Source organism: Culex quinquefasciatus, chromosome 2 (assembly GCF_015732765.1).
Source record: "Culex quinquefasciatus strain JHB chromosome 2, VPISU_Cqui_1.0_pri_paternal, whole genome shotgun sequence".
NCBI classification, from domain to species: domain Eukaryota; kingdom Metazoa; phylum Arthropoda; class Insecta; order Diptera; family Culicidae; genus Culex; species Culex quinquefasciatus.
In genome coordinates this window covers 106,993,203-107,008,533 of record NC_051862.1, presented here as the reverse complement: position 1 = coordinate 107,008,533, position 15,331 = coordinate 106,993,203, and the positions used below count along the sequence as shown (strand labels likewise).

At 35.5% G+C, this 15,331-nt stretch overlaps 1 protein-coding gene across 7 annotated transcripts in view; it reads left to right on the top strand.

The window, feature by feature from the left end:
- Positions 1–15,331, top strand: part of LOC119768052 — a 170,588-nt gene that overhangs the window by 24,585 nt on the left and 130,672 nt on the right. The gene's annotated exons all lie outside the window — the stretch shown is intronic.

The window sequence follows — 15,331 nt, the reverse complement described above, 5'->3', positions numbered from 1 at the left end:
TTTTCAAATATCATTTTTGTATGGACAGCTGCCAAATTTGTATGGAAAATTATATGGACAAACTAATGATGCAAAATGGCTTCTTTGGGCATACCGAAGGCACCTAAAAAGTTTCAGCCGGATTAAAAAATACAAAAATTAAAATTAAAGAAAAAAGACCGATTCCGTAGAGAACTGCTCAAATGGTTTTGTAATTAAGTTAAGCGCTCGGAAATCTACTACAATTCTGTAGCGCTTGTTTCCATTTGCATCACATTTTTTTGGTACGCACAAAACTGGAGCATTCCAAGGACTTTTACTTGGCTTAATAATGCCCAATTTTAACATTTCTGCAATTTGCTCATCAATATGGCTTTTTGTGGACTCTGGCATTCTATATTGCCTTTTGTTTATAGGTATATTAGTTGTTGTTTCAATTTCGTGCATAGCCGCTCTTGAATATGTTAATTCGTCACCTTCCAGAAAAAATATGTGAGCAATTCTCTACCAAAACCGGAAATGGATTTTATTTGTATTTTTTGATTTGGCTCAAACTTTGTGGGGGCCTTCCCTATGACCAAAGAAGCCATTTTGCATCATTAGTTTGTCCATATAAATTTCCATACAAATTTGGCAGCTGTTCATACAAAATGGTACGTAAATATTCGAAAATCTGTAACTTTTGAAGGAATTTTTGATCAATTTGGTGTCTTCGGCAAAGTTGTAGGTATTGTTAAGGACTATTTAGAAAAAATAGGTACACGGAAAAAAATTTCCCGATTTTTTATTAACTTTTTCACAAAAACTCAAATTCCCAAAATACGTATTTTTGATTTTCGAGATTTTTGATATGTTTTAGGGACAAAATCCGCAACTTTTGAGCTATAGAGAAACATGGTCAAAATCTGCCGCCGAGTTATGATTTTTTGAAAAACTGGTGATTTTGGAAAAATCGAAATTTCATACATAAAATTTTTGACCTCATTTTTATGCAAAATTGAATTTGCAATCGAAAATTACTTTACAGATTTTTTGAAGGGCCCCGTTTTCAAGATATAGCCACTGAAAGTTTGATTTCAGCGAAATATTTGCAGTTTTCGATTTTTAAAAATAGTGACCATGAGTGACCATCTCTAAAAATATTTTTGAAAAGTTCAGAAAATTTGCTATAAAATTGTCTAAGAGACATCGAAGATTGGACCTCTGGTTGTTGAGATACAGCGGCTTGAAGTTTTCTAAGTCTCACCCAAACAGCCCACGATTTTCTAATGACGATATCTCAGCAACTAATGGTTCAATTTTCAATGTTAATACATGAAACATTCGTAAAATTTTCCGATCTTTTCGAAAAAAATATTTTGAAAATTTTTAAATCAAGACTAACATTTCAAATGGGCATAATATTCAATGTTTGGCCCTTTTAAAATGTTAGTCTTGATTTATTTTTTTTCAAAATATTTTTTTCGAAAAGATCGGAAAATTTCACGAATGTTTCATGTATTAACATTGAAAATTGAACCATTAGTTGCTGAGATATCGTCATTAGAAAATCGTGGGCTGTTTGGGTGAGACTTAGAAAACTTCAATTTTCGTGTTTCTTTTTCTTTAAGCCGCTGTATCTCAACAACCAGAGGTCCAATCTTCGATGTCTCTTAGACAATTTTATAGCAAATTTTCTGAACTTTTCAAAAAAAATATTTTTAGAGATGGTCACTCATGGTCACTATTTTTAAAAATCGAAAAACTGCAAATATTTCGCTGAAATCAAACTTTCTGTGGCTATATCTTGAAAACGGGGCCCTTTATCAAAAAATCTGTAAAGTAATTTTCGATTGCAAATTCAATTTTGCATAAAAAATGAGGTCAAAAAATTTTATGTATGAAATTTCGATTTTTTCCAAAATCACCAGTTTTTAAAAATCATAACTCGGCGGCAGATTTTGACCATGTTTCTCTATAGCTCAAAAGTTGCGGATTTTGTCCCTAAAACATATCAAAAATCTCGAAAATCAAAAATACGTATTTTGGGAATTTGAGTTTTTGTGAAAAAGTTAATAAAAAATCGGGAAATTTTTTTCCGTGTACCTATTTTTTCTAAATAGTCCTTAACAATACCTACAACTTTGCCGAAGACACCAAATTGATCAAAAATTCCTTCAAAAGTTACAGATTTTCGAATATTTACGTACCATTTTGTATGAACAGCTGCCAAATTTGTATGGAAATTTATATGGACAAACTAATGATGCAAAATGGCTTCTTTGGTCATAGGGAAGGCCCCCACAAAGTTTGAGCCAAATCAAAAAATACAAAAAATAAAAATGGTCGAAATCGGCCGGTTTTGTAGAGAATTGCTCATGTGATTAAATTTCTGTATAATTGATTTTATATCTCTATAAGATCCATTTGTTAGATGGTCTAATTTGATAATATTCAGTAGCTGTTCCATTCTCTCATAACCTCTAACCTTTTTAAATTGTTTATATTCGATTACGTCGCAATCACGATCAGTATCTAAATCGAGTTCTTGTGATGTCACTTTTTCTTGGTGCTCAGTATCTAAATAAGGCGCTTCATTGTAATTATTTATTGGTTGTTCAGCTTCTTTCACTTCATTTCTTCGATTTTGGTAAAAACGAGGATTATTTTCGTAACAATTTGCAATAGTGTTGGTTTTTCTATCATGGACATTTTCATTATCATTCGTGTTGTTGCACGTTTTTAGAACCAAAAATTCAAAATTTTCACTTATAAATAAAGTATGCTTTTTAAGAAAATCTGCACCAATAATACCAGGCCTAGTACCAGGCACAGGTAAATTTTTCATGACACTGAATTTAGTTATAAAGATTGTGTTTCCCACTAATAAATGTACCATAACTGTACCAATCGAATGAGTAACACTTTCTGAAATTGTTGAAAGAGTGACTTTTTCATGGTTATTAAAAACTGAATAACCCATTGAGTTTAAAACGTTTTTCCTAATTAAGTTCGTGCATGCTCCTGTGTCTAGTAAAAATTTTACTTTATGACGTGGAGTTTTCGAAGACGCAATTCTTATTCGAAATTGGTAGTTTGGTGTAAGGATAATCGGAATAGTTTCGTGTGGGGGGGTTATATTCTAGGAAGTTTTCAATTTTTCTTGCAAAAATTCTACCATTTTTCTGATTTGTGATTTGACTTAAATTTGTGTTTGCTTCAAATAAATGTTTATTCGTTTGGTATGATTGGTTGTAGAATTTTTGAAAACCCCCCAGTTATTAGTTTTTTGGATAGCGATTATCTTGGTTACTATTGGTGTTGTTATTGTTGTATCTATTATTTTGATAATTTTCGGAACGTTGGCGGTTCTGATTTTGATATCTTGGTATTTGTTGAATTCGGTTTTGTTGTGAATTTGGGTATCTATTTCTTGTTTCATTAATCTGAGGTTGATAGTTCCTTTGGCCCATCCTTTCTGGGTAATCTCTTGAATTGTTGTTAGGTAGTAATTGCTGGTTTGTTTTTGGTTTTTGTTGATAATTATTAAAGTTTCTATTATAGTTTTCCTGGTGCTGATTCTGTCTAATATATTGGTTTGTGTTTGTTTGGTGAGTTGGTCTTTGATTATTTCTATTATTTGGTAGATAATTACGGTTTCTGTTCCAATTCGTTGCAATATCTGGACGTGTATCATTCCATCTTGAAAAATTTATATAAGCGGAATTATTTGATTGTTTTTGAAAATTGTATTTTGAGACTTTACATGCTTGTAAACGTCTCTCGATGTCATCAATTTGTTCACATTCTATAAACTCCTGATCCAAATAATCCAGAAGTTCAGTAAAATTTTTGTCTCTTTGCGTCTTGGCTAACTGTTTTAAATTGCAATTTTTCAAACCACCCAGAAAGTGGATTTTTAAACTTCTCCTAGCAAATTGTCCGTCAATATTATCTTTCTGTTCGATGATTGAAATTTCATTCAAAATATTCAAAGCTCTTTTTTATAATTTTTAAAATTTTCATTTTGACCTTGCTCTAATGTTTCAATTTTCTGTAGAATATTTTCAACAGATGCAACAGAGGAAAATTCTTTAATCAAATTTTCCCTTGTTTCGGCCCAATTTTTGCCGCGAATTTTATTTGTCCTGTCAAGTGCTCTGCCTTTTAATTTCATGAGCACCACATTAATCAACGATGCTTCGTCCACCCCATAGGGTAATTGTGAAGCAAATTGATCAATTTGAAATAAAAAAGGATCTAGTTCATTTATTGCTCCATGAAAATCAGGAATACATTGAATTGCCAATTTCATGAGAAAATTAAAAATTTGAATTTCATGATAGTTTTTGTTACCAGGTACTGTTTGGACTTTATTTGTATTCTCTTGGATAATAATTTTGGATGGTGTTTTATTTTGGTTTTGAGTAACGTTGTTTTTGATTAATCTCTTCTCAGCCTCTTTTAAAAATTCATAAGCTTCATCAGCTTTTTCCAAAAATCTGTTTTGGCCGATTAGTATATTTTTGAAATATTCAGAATTTACTTTGGTTTTAATTTCTTCTACAAGCCTGTTATAATTTTTACATTTGTCTTTAAATGTATCAATTTTATCACTGACCCACTCCAAGTTGGAAAGTTGATCAGATAATTTTAAATCTTTTATTTCGTCGTCTGTTGATCTTTCAATTAGTACCAAAACTTTTTCTTCTTCAGCCGTGTTAGTATTATTAGTTTTTGATTTTTTATCATTATCATCCTTAACGTCTGAATTTGTTTCATGTTTTGGATTTTTCAAAATATCCAAAGCTTTTTCCACTTTTTCGCGAACTCTATTGTGATTAGAATCAATTATCTTTGAAATTTCCGCACTGCTTTTACTTTTCTTATTTCGTACCAGTGCTTCATATTGTTGAAAATAATCATTAAATAATTCGATTTTGTCGAGAGTATTTTGTTCGCTCCTAGGTTTATTGATGCTTTTCTTCAAGTTCGAAAGCTCTGCATCAATGTATGCTTCAAGATGTTCCATTTTTGATTTCCTTTTTTTTTTTTATTGAAGAGAAATGAATAAAAAATTCAATCTGATAAACGTGTACTTTTAAGATTATTTTTTTTTTATTTCACTTACTTTTTCTTTTCTTGTTGAGTGTTGGTTTTTGTTTATTTCATTATTATTTTTCTGAGAATTTGGATTAGTAATTTCACTTTTCGGATTAAACCTTCGCTTACCACTGGTGGGGCTAGGTTTCTGAATTAGTAGGCGAAATCTCGTTTACTGGTTTGATATTTGTCTTTAATATTATGATTTGATTGATTGGTTTAGTGTTTCACTATTTCGGATTGAACTTTCGCTTACCACTGGTGGGGGCTAGAGTTCCTGAATTAGTATACGAATCGCGGTTATTATTTTATTATTTTTCTTGTACTGTATATTTTTAAGGGGTTTGATCTGTTTGGTTTAGTAAAATATTTTTGTGATATTCGAACTTTCGCTTACCGCTGGTGGGGGCTAGAGTTCCTGAATTAGTAGGCGAATCACGGTTATTTTTTATTAATTTTTTTTTTATTTCAGTGTAGTTAATCACTCATTTTTCTTATAATTTTGAATTTTTGATTTAGTAGGCACTTTTGTGATATTTGAACTGTTGCTTACCGCGGGTGGGGGCTTCAGTCCGTTGGTTAGTAAACGATGTCGCGTTTAAATTTCGATTTTATTTTTTATTTTTCAGTTTTGAAATTTTGGTTTAGTATGCACTTTTGTGATATTTGAACTGTTGCTTACCGCGGGTGGGGGCTTCAGTCCGTTGGTTAGTAAACGATGTCGCGTTTAAATTTCGATTTTATTTTTATTTTTCAGTTTTGAAATTTTGGTTTAGTATGCACTTTTGTGATATTTGAACTGTCGCTTACCACGGGTGGGGGCTTCAGTCCGTTGGTTAGTAAACGATTTCACGTTTAAAATTATTGTTTTTTTTTCACCTTGCTTTTTTCTTTGCGATTTTTCAATACTCAATAAGAAAATTTTATTTTTGTACACTTTTTATTCTCTTTCTTTTTCAATAAAGCAAAATTAATGAAACACTTTTTTTTTCAATGAAAATGTTTTGGAAAAAGACATATTGCTAATGTAAAAAAAGATTCTAATATTTAAAAAAAAATTGGTTCAGACGATTGTTCAAAGTTGATTAGTTGCATTAATTAGTTAAAAAATTTTTAAAGGACTTACCAAATTTTCATGTCGGCACTGGTTTTTTCTTCCAATCCAAGATGGCGTCTCCTTCCGTTCTTGGAATTTTGCTGTCACCACTGTATCGCGCCGTCCACCCGATATTTTTCAAACACTGGAATTTCTTTTTGATTTAGAGTGAAAAACGCGGGCACGATCACTTTTCCTAACTTTTTATTGAGAAAGTTTAACGAGTTACAAAAAGTCAAACACCAAAACTGACACTAAACTACTGAACTGAGAACACTGGGATTACCGAGAATTAACTGAGGGCAAAATTTGAACTACATACTGTGACTAACTTAACACCGAACTGAACTCCGAACTGAACTACATACTGAATACTGAACCCCGATCGAGATTTTCGATCGCCTTTTATAGTGTCCTCTTAGTTCATTTGAGGACTTTGAAGATCCCCATAATTCCTGGAATCCTTTGGGTTCGGATTTTCTTGCCGAGACCTTCTGACCAATCAATTAGCGGGTGAGGTAATTATCCCCTCCATGTCCTAATTGATTGGTCAACGAGTCAAAACCCGAAGTGTCGCATATTGTCTTTCTTCTCCCTTTTTCTATCTCTCTCTCCCTCTGGCATAAGTACGTAGATTAGATTCGATCTCCTATCGGCTCGCGCATGGGCCATCTGTTTTTGCGCGTGTGAAAACCCGAACGCACAAACGACTTCGCCTCAGCCGGCCCTTCGTTTGATCTTGAAAAGAGAACTGTGAAGTTATGCTAACTGGGCCAAGTTCCCCTGGGGGTAATTTGGCTGTGGACTAATTATGATTTGAGCGACTTCACGGTTCTCTTTAATTTCACCACTGGATGAAATCTCCTCATCATGGATCAAAGTCCAATCGCACATTATTGCGTCGGGGATTTCATCTAAGGTGACAAAAAAGATGTGGGTCGCTACACGAGCATTAAAATTCATAATAAAAACTAAACTAAACTATTGGCACTACGCCCCCCGGGGCATGGCCTTCCTCTAACGTGGGATTTCTGCTCCAGCGCCTCTGACGAGACAGGAGAAACCGGGACCGACGTTTTACTTCACCATCCGATAGAAGCTCAGTGGATAAGGCGGGAATCGAAAATTCATAATATTGATGGAATTACTTAGATCCATGATAAAACTTCAGGGTAAGAACAATATCATTCGCAAATTTTAATCCAATCTGGATTGCTTCCATCATGGATGTAGCATTACTCATTGTTTGAATCAAACCAAACAGTGAGTTTTGCAAAAAAGTCATTTTTTTAAACGTAACATCGCCGAGATCAGAAGATCCCAAAGCGTTGCCAGTAGAAACATTTTCAAATGAAATTTGAGGTACAGCCATCCCTCATATTCGGAACAGTTTACAGATCGGCCAATGTTCAGAAAATCATAGAAAATCGATAACTGAACTTAATGATTCGCTTTTACCTTCATTTGAAAGCTTTTTTTTGCGATCTTTCGAATGCTGTATCGAACAACTGCAAATTTTAACTTTTATATCAAGTTTTTGAAGAAAAACTTTGACCCTTGAAATCCACAAATTCAGAACACTTTTTTCTTACGCATGTAAACAAACTTTGATTCTCTCCATGAGTACACAATTTTTACAAAATAATGACTTCACGCACTGAAACCAACGAAACTCAAGCTTAGTTATGTTTTATGAATGGTCTGATAACTTTTTTTGTTAAAATATCAGTTAAATTCAGGTGTTCCACAATTGTGGCAGCCACAATAACATCCCACAATCATGGAACAGGCAATTTGAAGGCAGATTTTTGCTGCTCTGGATAAAGTAGTCTTGGAATGGGGTTTTTTGTTCAAAAAGTACTACTTTTACTAGTGAAATAGCAAGAGAATGTCCAAATGGATTCTATGACAATTTCCGGAATTCCATTTCCCGGAATGGACGTTTTCCGGAATGGACATTATCCGGAATGGACGTTTTCCGGAATGGACGTTATCCGGAATGGACGTTTTCCGGAATGGACGTTATCCGGAATGAAATTTCCCGGAATGGACGTTTCCCGGAATGGACGTTTCCCGGAATGGACATTTCCCGGAAAATTAGTTTTTTTATATTACCTGATATGAGAATTAATGGAATCTTGCCTACTCGCTTACTTGTAGTTAAGAATTATTTAGTTTGTACCCCGTTGGTTTGACCTAGTCACCTTGAAGAAACTCGAAATTTTGACAACATGAATGATAAAAAAAAGTAAAAATTTCGGACACTAACAATAGATGCTAGCGTTGACTATTGAAACAATACTTTATCAAACACCACGAGATGTAACAATGTAGATCGATAGATATTAGATGTTTTTAACATTCTTTTAATGTATTGTTACTTAAGAATTTTTCCTTCTTTTGTTAGTCAGTTGACTTTTGTGAATAAATTCTACCAATTTTTAGTAGGTATTCAAAGAAGGGCAAACCTCAAGAAAATAAAAAGCTTTTCAGAAATTCAATGTATAATGTGTACTTTTTTGAGGTTTTCCTTTCTTTAAAAATACGCGATCTTTCATCAAAGTAATGGGATTTTATTTAAGAATTTTCCCTTCTCTTGTTAATTCAACTAAATTTTACCTAGATTTCATTAAAGGCTTCTGCACTATAAAGCAGAGTCCGGGAACCGTGGTGTACAAGTATAACTATATGTGCACCGAAAGAAAGTTAGTACCAGATGCGTAGCTAATACTGTTACAGGCCTATAAACTAGTAATCAACAATAGAAATCTGAAGAACGGAGTTACCTGAAGGCTATTTTATATCTGCTATGAAAAATCAGTTCGTTTTTCTTTGCATAACTGATTCAAATGTTCAATCAAAATTATCATAACGATAACTCGTCCAGCTCAAACCATTGTAGGGGTAAGAGGTGGGACCATCATCATCATGGTGTAGTGGTAATCGAAGTTGCCTCTCACCCAGGCGGCCTGGGTTCGATTCTAGACGGTCCCGGTGGTGGCATTTTTCGAGACGAGATTTGTCTGATCACGCCTTCCGTTGGACAGGGAAGTAAATGTTTGCCCCGGTCTAACCTAGAGGTTAGATCGATAGCTCAGTCCAAGTGTATGAGTCGTCTCTCTGGGTCCTGTCTCGGTTTAGTCGCTGGTAGGCAGTTGAACTCACAATCCAAAAGTCGTCAGTTCAAATCCCGGGGTGGATGGAAGCTCAGGTGTAAAACGAGGTTTGCAATTGCCTCAACAACAATCCATCCTTGCCCTGATAAAAAGTCTAACTAACAGGATATTGTTGCCAAATAAAATTTCTATTACTATTACTATTGCTATTACAATCAAGCCTTCGGACACCTAGTTTCGAGTAGGAATCTCGCAATCGAGAACGTCAAGGCAATGCTGTAGAGCGAACAATTTATTTTTTTTATTTACTATAAAGCAGAATGTTTATTTTCAAAGACGGGACAACCTTGGGAAAACCTCTACAAAATTAAAAGCTTTTCAGAAAATCAATGTATAACGTGTATTTTCTTGAGGTTTTCCCTTCTTTAAAAATACACGATCTTTTATTAATGTGATGGGATTTCGCGTAAGAGATTTCCCTTCTTGTGTTAATCAGTTAACTATTGTGACTAAATTCTACCAAATTTTACTATAAAGCTGGATGATTATTTTCAAAGAAGGGAAAACCTCTAGAAAATAAAAAGCTTGAGTGTATTTTTAAAGAATGAAAAACCTCAAGGAAGTACATATTATACATTGATTTTCTGAAAAGCTGTTTATTTGCTAGAGATTTTCCCTTCTTTGAAAATAAACATTCTGCTTTATAATAAAATTTGGTAGAATTTAGCCACAAAAGTAAACTGATTAACACAAGAAGGGAAATCTCTTACACGAAATTCCATCACATCGATTAAAGATCGTGTATCTTTAAAGAAGGGAATACCTCAAGAAAATACACATTATACATTGATTTTCTGAAAGCTTTTTTTTCTAGAGGATTTCCCTTCTTAAAAAAAAAACATTCTTCTTTATAGTGCAGAGCTCCTTAACGAAAAACTAGTTGAAATTTCGTTGAATAACCAAAAGCAGGGAAAATTCTTACATAAAATCCCATTACTTTGATGAAAGATCGTGTATTTTTAAAGAAGGGAAAATCTCAAGTATAAAAGCTATCAGAAGAACAAAGTATAATGTGTATTTTCTTGAGGTTTTCCCTTCTTCAAAAATACACGATCTTTAATCGATGTGATGGAATTTCGTGTAAGAGATTTCCCTTCTTGTGTTAATCAGTTGACTTTTGTGACTAAATTCTACCAAATTTTATTATAAAGCAGAATGATTATTTTCAAACAAGGGAAAACCTCTAGAAAATAAAAAGCTTTTCAGAAAATCATTGTATAATGTGTACTTCCTTGAGGTTTTTTATTCATTATAAATACACTTAAGCTATTTATTTTTTTGACTGGCCACATTACACATTGATTTTCTGAAAAGCTTTTTATTTTCTTGAGGATTTCCCTTCTTTGAAAATAATCATTCTGCTTTATAGTAAAATTTGGTAGAATTTAGTCACATAAGTCAAATGATTAACAAAAGAAGGGAAAATTCTTACAGAACAACACATTGAAAGAATGTTAAAAACATCTAGTGTTTGTCTAATATCTATCGATCTACATTGTTACATCTCGTAATGGTTGATAAAGTATTGTTTCAATAGTCAACGCTTGCTTCTATTGTTCTTGTCCGATCATTTCACTTTCTTTTCATCATTCATGTATTTAAATTCATATTGTTTTCAAAATATCGAGTTCTTTCAATGTGACTAGGTGAAACAAACGGGGTACAAACTAAATAATTCTTAACCACAAGTAAGCGAGTAGGCAAGATTCCATTCATTCTCATATCAGGTAATATAAAAAAACTCATTTTCCAGGAAATGTCCATTCCGGGAAACGTCCATTCCGGGAAATTTCATTCCGGATAACGTCCATTCCGGATAATGTCCATTCCGGATAACGTCCATTCCGGAAAACGTCCATTCCGGATAATGTCCATTCCGGAAAACGTCCATTCCGGGAAATGGAATTCCGGAAATTGTCATAGAATCGTCCAAATGAAGGTCCTAAAAATAGTAGGGTCGACACAAAAGTTGCATTTGGCATGTTATTGACAAATTACCACAAAAGTGTTCCGAATTTGTGGGTGTTCCGAATATGTGGGATGACTGTACCTGCCCAATTTCAGGAAGATAGGTAGAGGATTTGAAATTCGTGGATGAACCCGAACCCGAAACGACGTTGGCATAAGAAATACCATTAGTGTTACCTAACTTTTCCACGGTAGGGGTATTTCTAGCATTGTTCGAGTGAGACAGCACGAACGTTTGATTTAAAGATGCAGGTACAACCTGACTTTGAGAAAATTTCGGTTTGGATTTCGGCTGATGCTTAGCAGAATCCCAGAATAATGGTATGTCGATTCTGTCAAATGCCTTACTAAAGTCTGTGTAAATTGCTTCTACGAAATTGCGATTATGCATTGCATTCAGTGTAAAATTTACAAATTCTAAAAGGTTGGTGCTAGTAGAGCGGCCTTTAAAAAAGCCGTTCTGTTTACATGTGATGCGGTTTTTTACTTGCTGAAAGATTTTTTCATTTATAATAGATTCGAAAAGTTTTGGAATGCAAGACAAAAGGGCAATTCCGCGATAATTACGTATGTCTGATTTTGGGCCTGACTTGAAAATAGGCACAAAAAAAGACTTTTTCCATGTTTGTGGGAATTTTCCAGTATTTATTGACATGTTGAAAAGATGATGCAGTGGAAATGACAATTCTTCTGCAAGGTTCTTTAGGAATGCAGGTGCTATTCCGTCGGGTCCTGGTCCTTTTGATGAGTCTAAGTCTTTCAATGCCTGGCGTACTTCCGTTTCTGACAAAAAATTGACTGAGACGTCATTTGGAAATTCTGGAAAAGTAGTCGCGGTCGCGGTCTTCTTCGGAAAATGAGGTGTATACTTCTTTGAAAAATTTTGAAAAAAGATTGCAAATTTCTTTTGAGTTACTGCCTACATTTTCGTCCAGTTGCATTTGCGATGGGAAGTTACTACTTTTGGATTTGGATTTTACGTAATTAAAGAAATTTTTCGGGCATGATTTGACTTCAGATTCGACTTTACTATTATATTCTTCGTTGGCAGAATTGAATGCCGAAAAAAAATGGTCGGAAATATTCAGGTAATTCAGAAGATTTGTGTCATTTGTATTGTTTCTGTATAGGTTGTAGGCTTTTTGTTTTCTATTTTTTAAATTTCTTAGTTGTGGAGTGAACCACACTGGGTATTTATTGCCTGTGTTATTACGTCGTCTTCTTCTAGTAGGTACGGTTTCAGATGTTATAGTGTTAATTTCCGTATAGAATTTTCCTACTAATTCGTCGACATTTCCTTCATTTTTAAATAAATTTTGCCAGTCAATTGCAAGTAGTTTACGTTTGGCTTCTACAAAGTTTGTTTTATTGTATTCCAGGACTTCTTCATATTCCCAGTCAATGGGCAAAGTGTTTTTATGGACATAAATAGAATATTCAATTGCTGTATGAAAGACTTCATTCTTCCAAAGGGGGGTTACAGATTCTTGTACATGAAAGTCTTCAATACAGTTAGTGAATAAAAGGTCTAAAAATGAATTTCTTTGTTTTTTTACATGAATGTGTACTTGGTCTGCAATAGTGGCTTTGGCCCAGACTTGTTCAAATTGAAAATGTTATTCAGTTACAATTTCTTTTGGATTAAGTCTGGCATTTATTGCTAAGAGGACGCCGCCTCCTGACTTTTTTCGACTGAAATTTAAATTTCTATTGCCTAGGAATACAAAATAATTGTTTCCAAAAATTTCTTCGCTTTCGTCCCAGTTAGTTTCAGTTCCAAGAATAATGTCGAAAGAATGTGAGAGAATGTTTAAAGAAATTTCCTTCATTTTGCCAGGGCTTTTCATGCGATTGAAATTCTGACAATAAATTAGAATTTCATTCGCATTCTGTTGTTCCGTTGAAGAAATTTTTGGAGACATACTTAAATTATTAATAGTACTTATTGCCTCTTGCGAGGGTGTCATTTCTTCTTCCGTGTTAGAAGGCGTCAATGCTTGTAAAAATTCGACGATGTAGTCGGCAGGTAAAATTTGTTGGCGGCTTCGCGCGAATGCTGCAGGTATTGAAGTCTTCTAGTTGTTACATATTTCCTGTAGGTTTCCAGGTCGGTGAGGGTTTGCTTAGGTGAAATTCCAATTGTTGAGTTGTATTCCATGAAGATGTTCATAAGATGTACAGGTTCAGGAGGCAGGCCATTGGATGCAAAAAGACATGCATGCTGGTTAGTGTTAGTCCGTCTATGCAGACGTCCGGTTTTTGGTCCTTCAGATACGCCAAGTATAGTCTGAGATTGTCATAGACTTTCGTTTCGCGGAGTCTGGCCTGCAGGAAACGGCCATCGCCGATTGCAGACTGTTCAGTTAGGCGTACTATGGGCGGCTTCATTGGGTCCAGACAGAACATACTGTCTGTTACTTCAGGAGTTTGTGATGACGTTTTTGCTGGCTGCGGCGTGATGGCGTTTAGAGGTGGGACGATTGGCGTTTTTTCCTTCCGGTAGGGGTTAATGGTCTCCCCTTTTCGGAAGTTGATGAAGTTTGAATTCGATGTAGTAGGAGGTTGGCCAGAAAATTCGACCCTTGCCTGGTCTAGAAGTTCCTTGTCGGACAATTTGGTTGACGAATGAGTGAAAAAGTTGCTGCTACTTGCGTTGTCCTGGTCGAATTGATTGTCCTTTAAGTTAAAATGTGGCGTACTTGGGTTTCGGCCTGCGTCAGAGTTGCAGTTGGTCTGGTGCTGTTGCCGTCGAAGATGCTGATGTGATTGTTGTTGCTGCAGGTGTTGCTGTTGCCGGCGTTGCTGATGATGTTGTTGTTGCTGGTGCTGAATTTGTTGACGATGTTTTCGGTTGCGGCGACGTGCTTTTTCGGCTTCCTTTTCCTGAAGACGGCGAGTCCGCTGCTTGGCGTCGAAGTCGGTCCAGTCTGGCTTCCAAATTTTTTTGCTGCCGATAAGTCGCCAGCCAGATACGGGTGCAAAAATTCAAAGAGTATAGAACCAGCAAATTATTTTTACCATTACTTGGTTTATGGTATAATTATTAAGATGAATTGTAATATTGTAAAATAATGTATACATACCATACCAATCAGCTTAGAACACCATACCCGTGCTGTATCAAGAAGGTTGTTCCATGTTGCTCGGTTCTGGGCTGCAGCTCGCCAGTCTCCTAGGTTGCAGATCTTTCTTAGGTCCGCCTCGATCTGATTTCCCCATCGTGCACGCTGTGCTCCTGCTCGTCGGCCTGTGCCGCCATCCGGTCGCGCGCGGTCAAAGAGTATCCTGACAGGATGGTCTGCGTCCATCCTCGCGACATGGCCGGCCCACCTGAGCCTCCCGATTCTCGCCAGTGTGACGATGGTCGGTTCTCCCAGCAGCGCGTGCAGTTCGTGGTTCATGCGTCTTCGCCACTCGTTCTGAGCTGTACGTACTCCACCGTAGATCGTTCGCAGCACCTTCCGTTCGAAAACTCCAAGGGCTCGTTCGTCCTCTTGCCGCAGCGTCCAGGTCTCATGGCCATAGAGGGCAACCGGTCTAATCAGTGTCTTGTACAGGGTCAGCTTCGTGGCGCGTTGCACTCGATAAGATGTCAAAGTTTTCCGTAATCCAAAGTAGGCGCGATTCGCGGAGTGGATACGAGTCCGGATCTCTAAGCTGGTGTCGTTGTCGGCCGTTACCAGCGATCCCAAGTACACGAATTCGCTCACCTCCTCCAGCACATCGCCATCCACAGCTAAAGGGGTGAGTCTTGGGGGTCAACGTCCTTTGAGCCCCTCCCTTTCATGTACTGTAAAATAATGCATGCAAAAATGTTTAACAAGATTTTCTTCTTATGTTTTCAATGTCTTTATTGAAGAAACTCCTTCGTCAAAAGTTTCTCTTTATTCATACAGCTAGTTTGTATTAAAGGAGTAGAGAAGAAAGTGTTTTTTTACATTTTCTTGAATTGTTTAATTGTAATTGAAATTGTAAATTGTAAATTCAAAATATACATAACTTGAATAAAAATTTTGAAACAAGAAAAAAT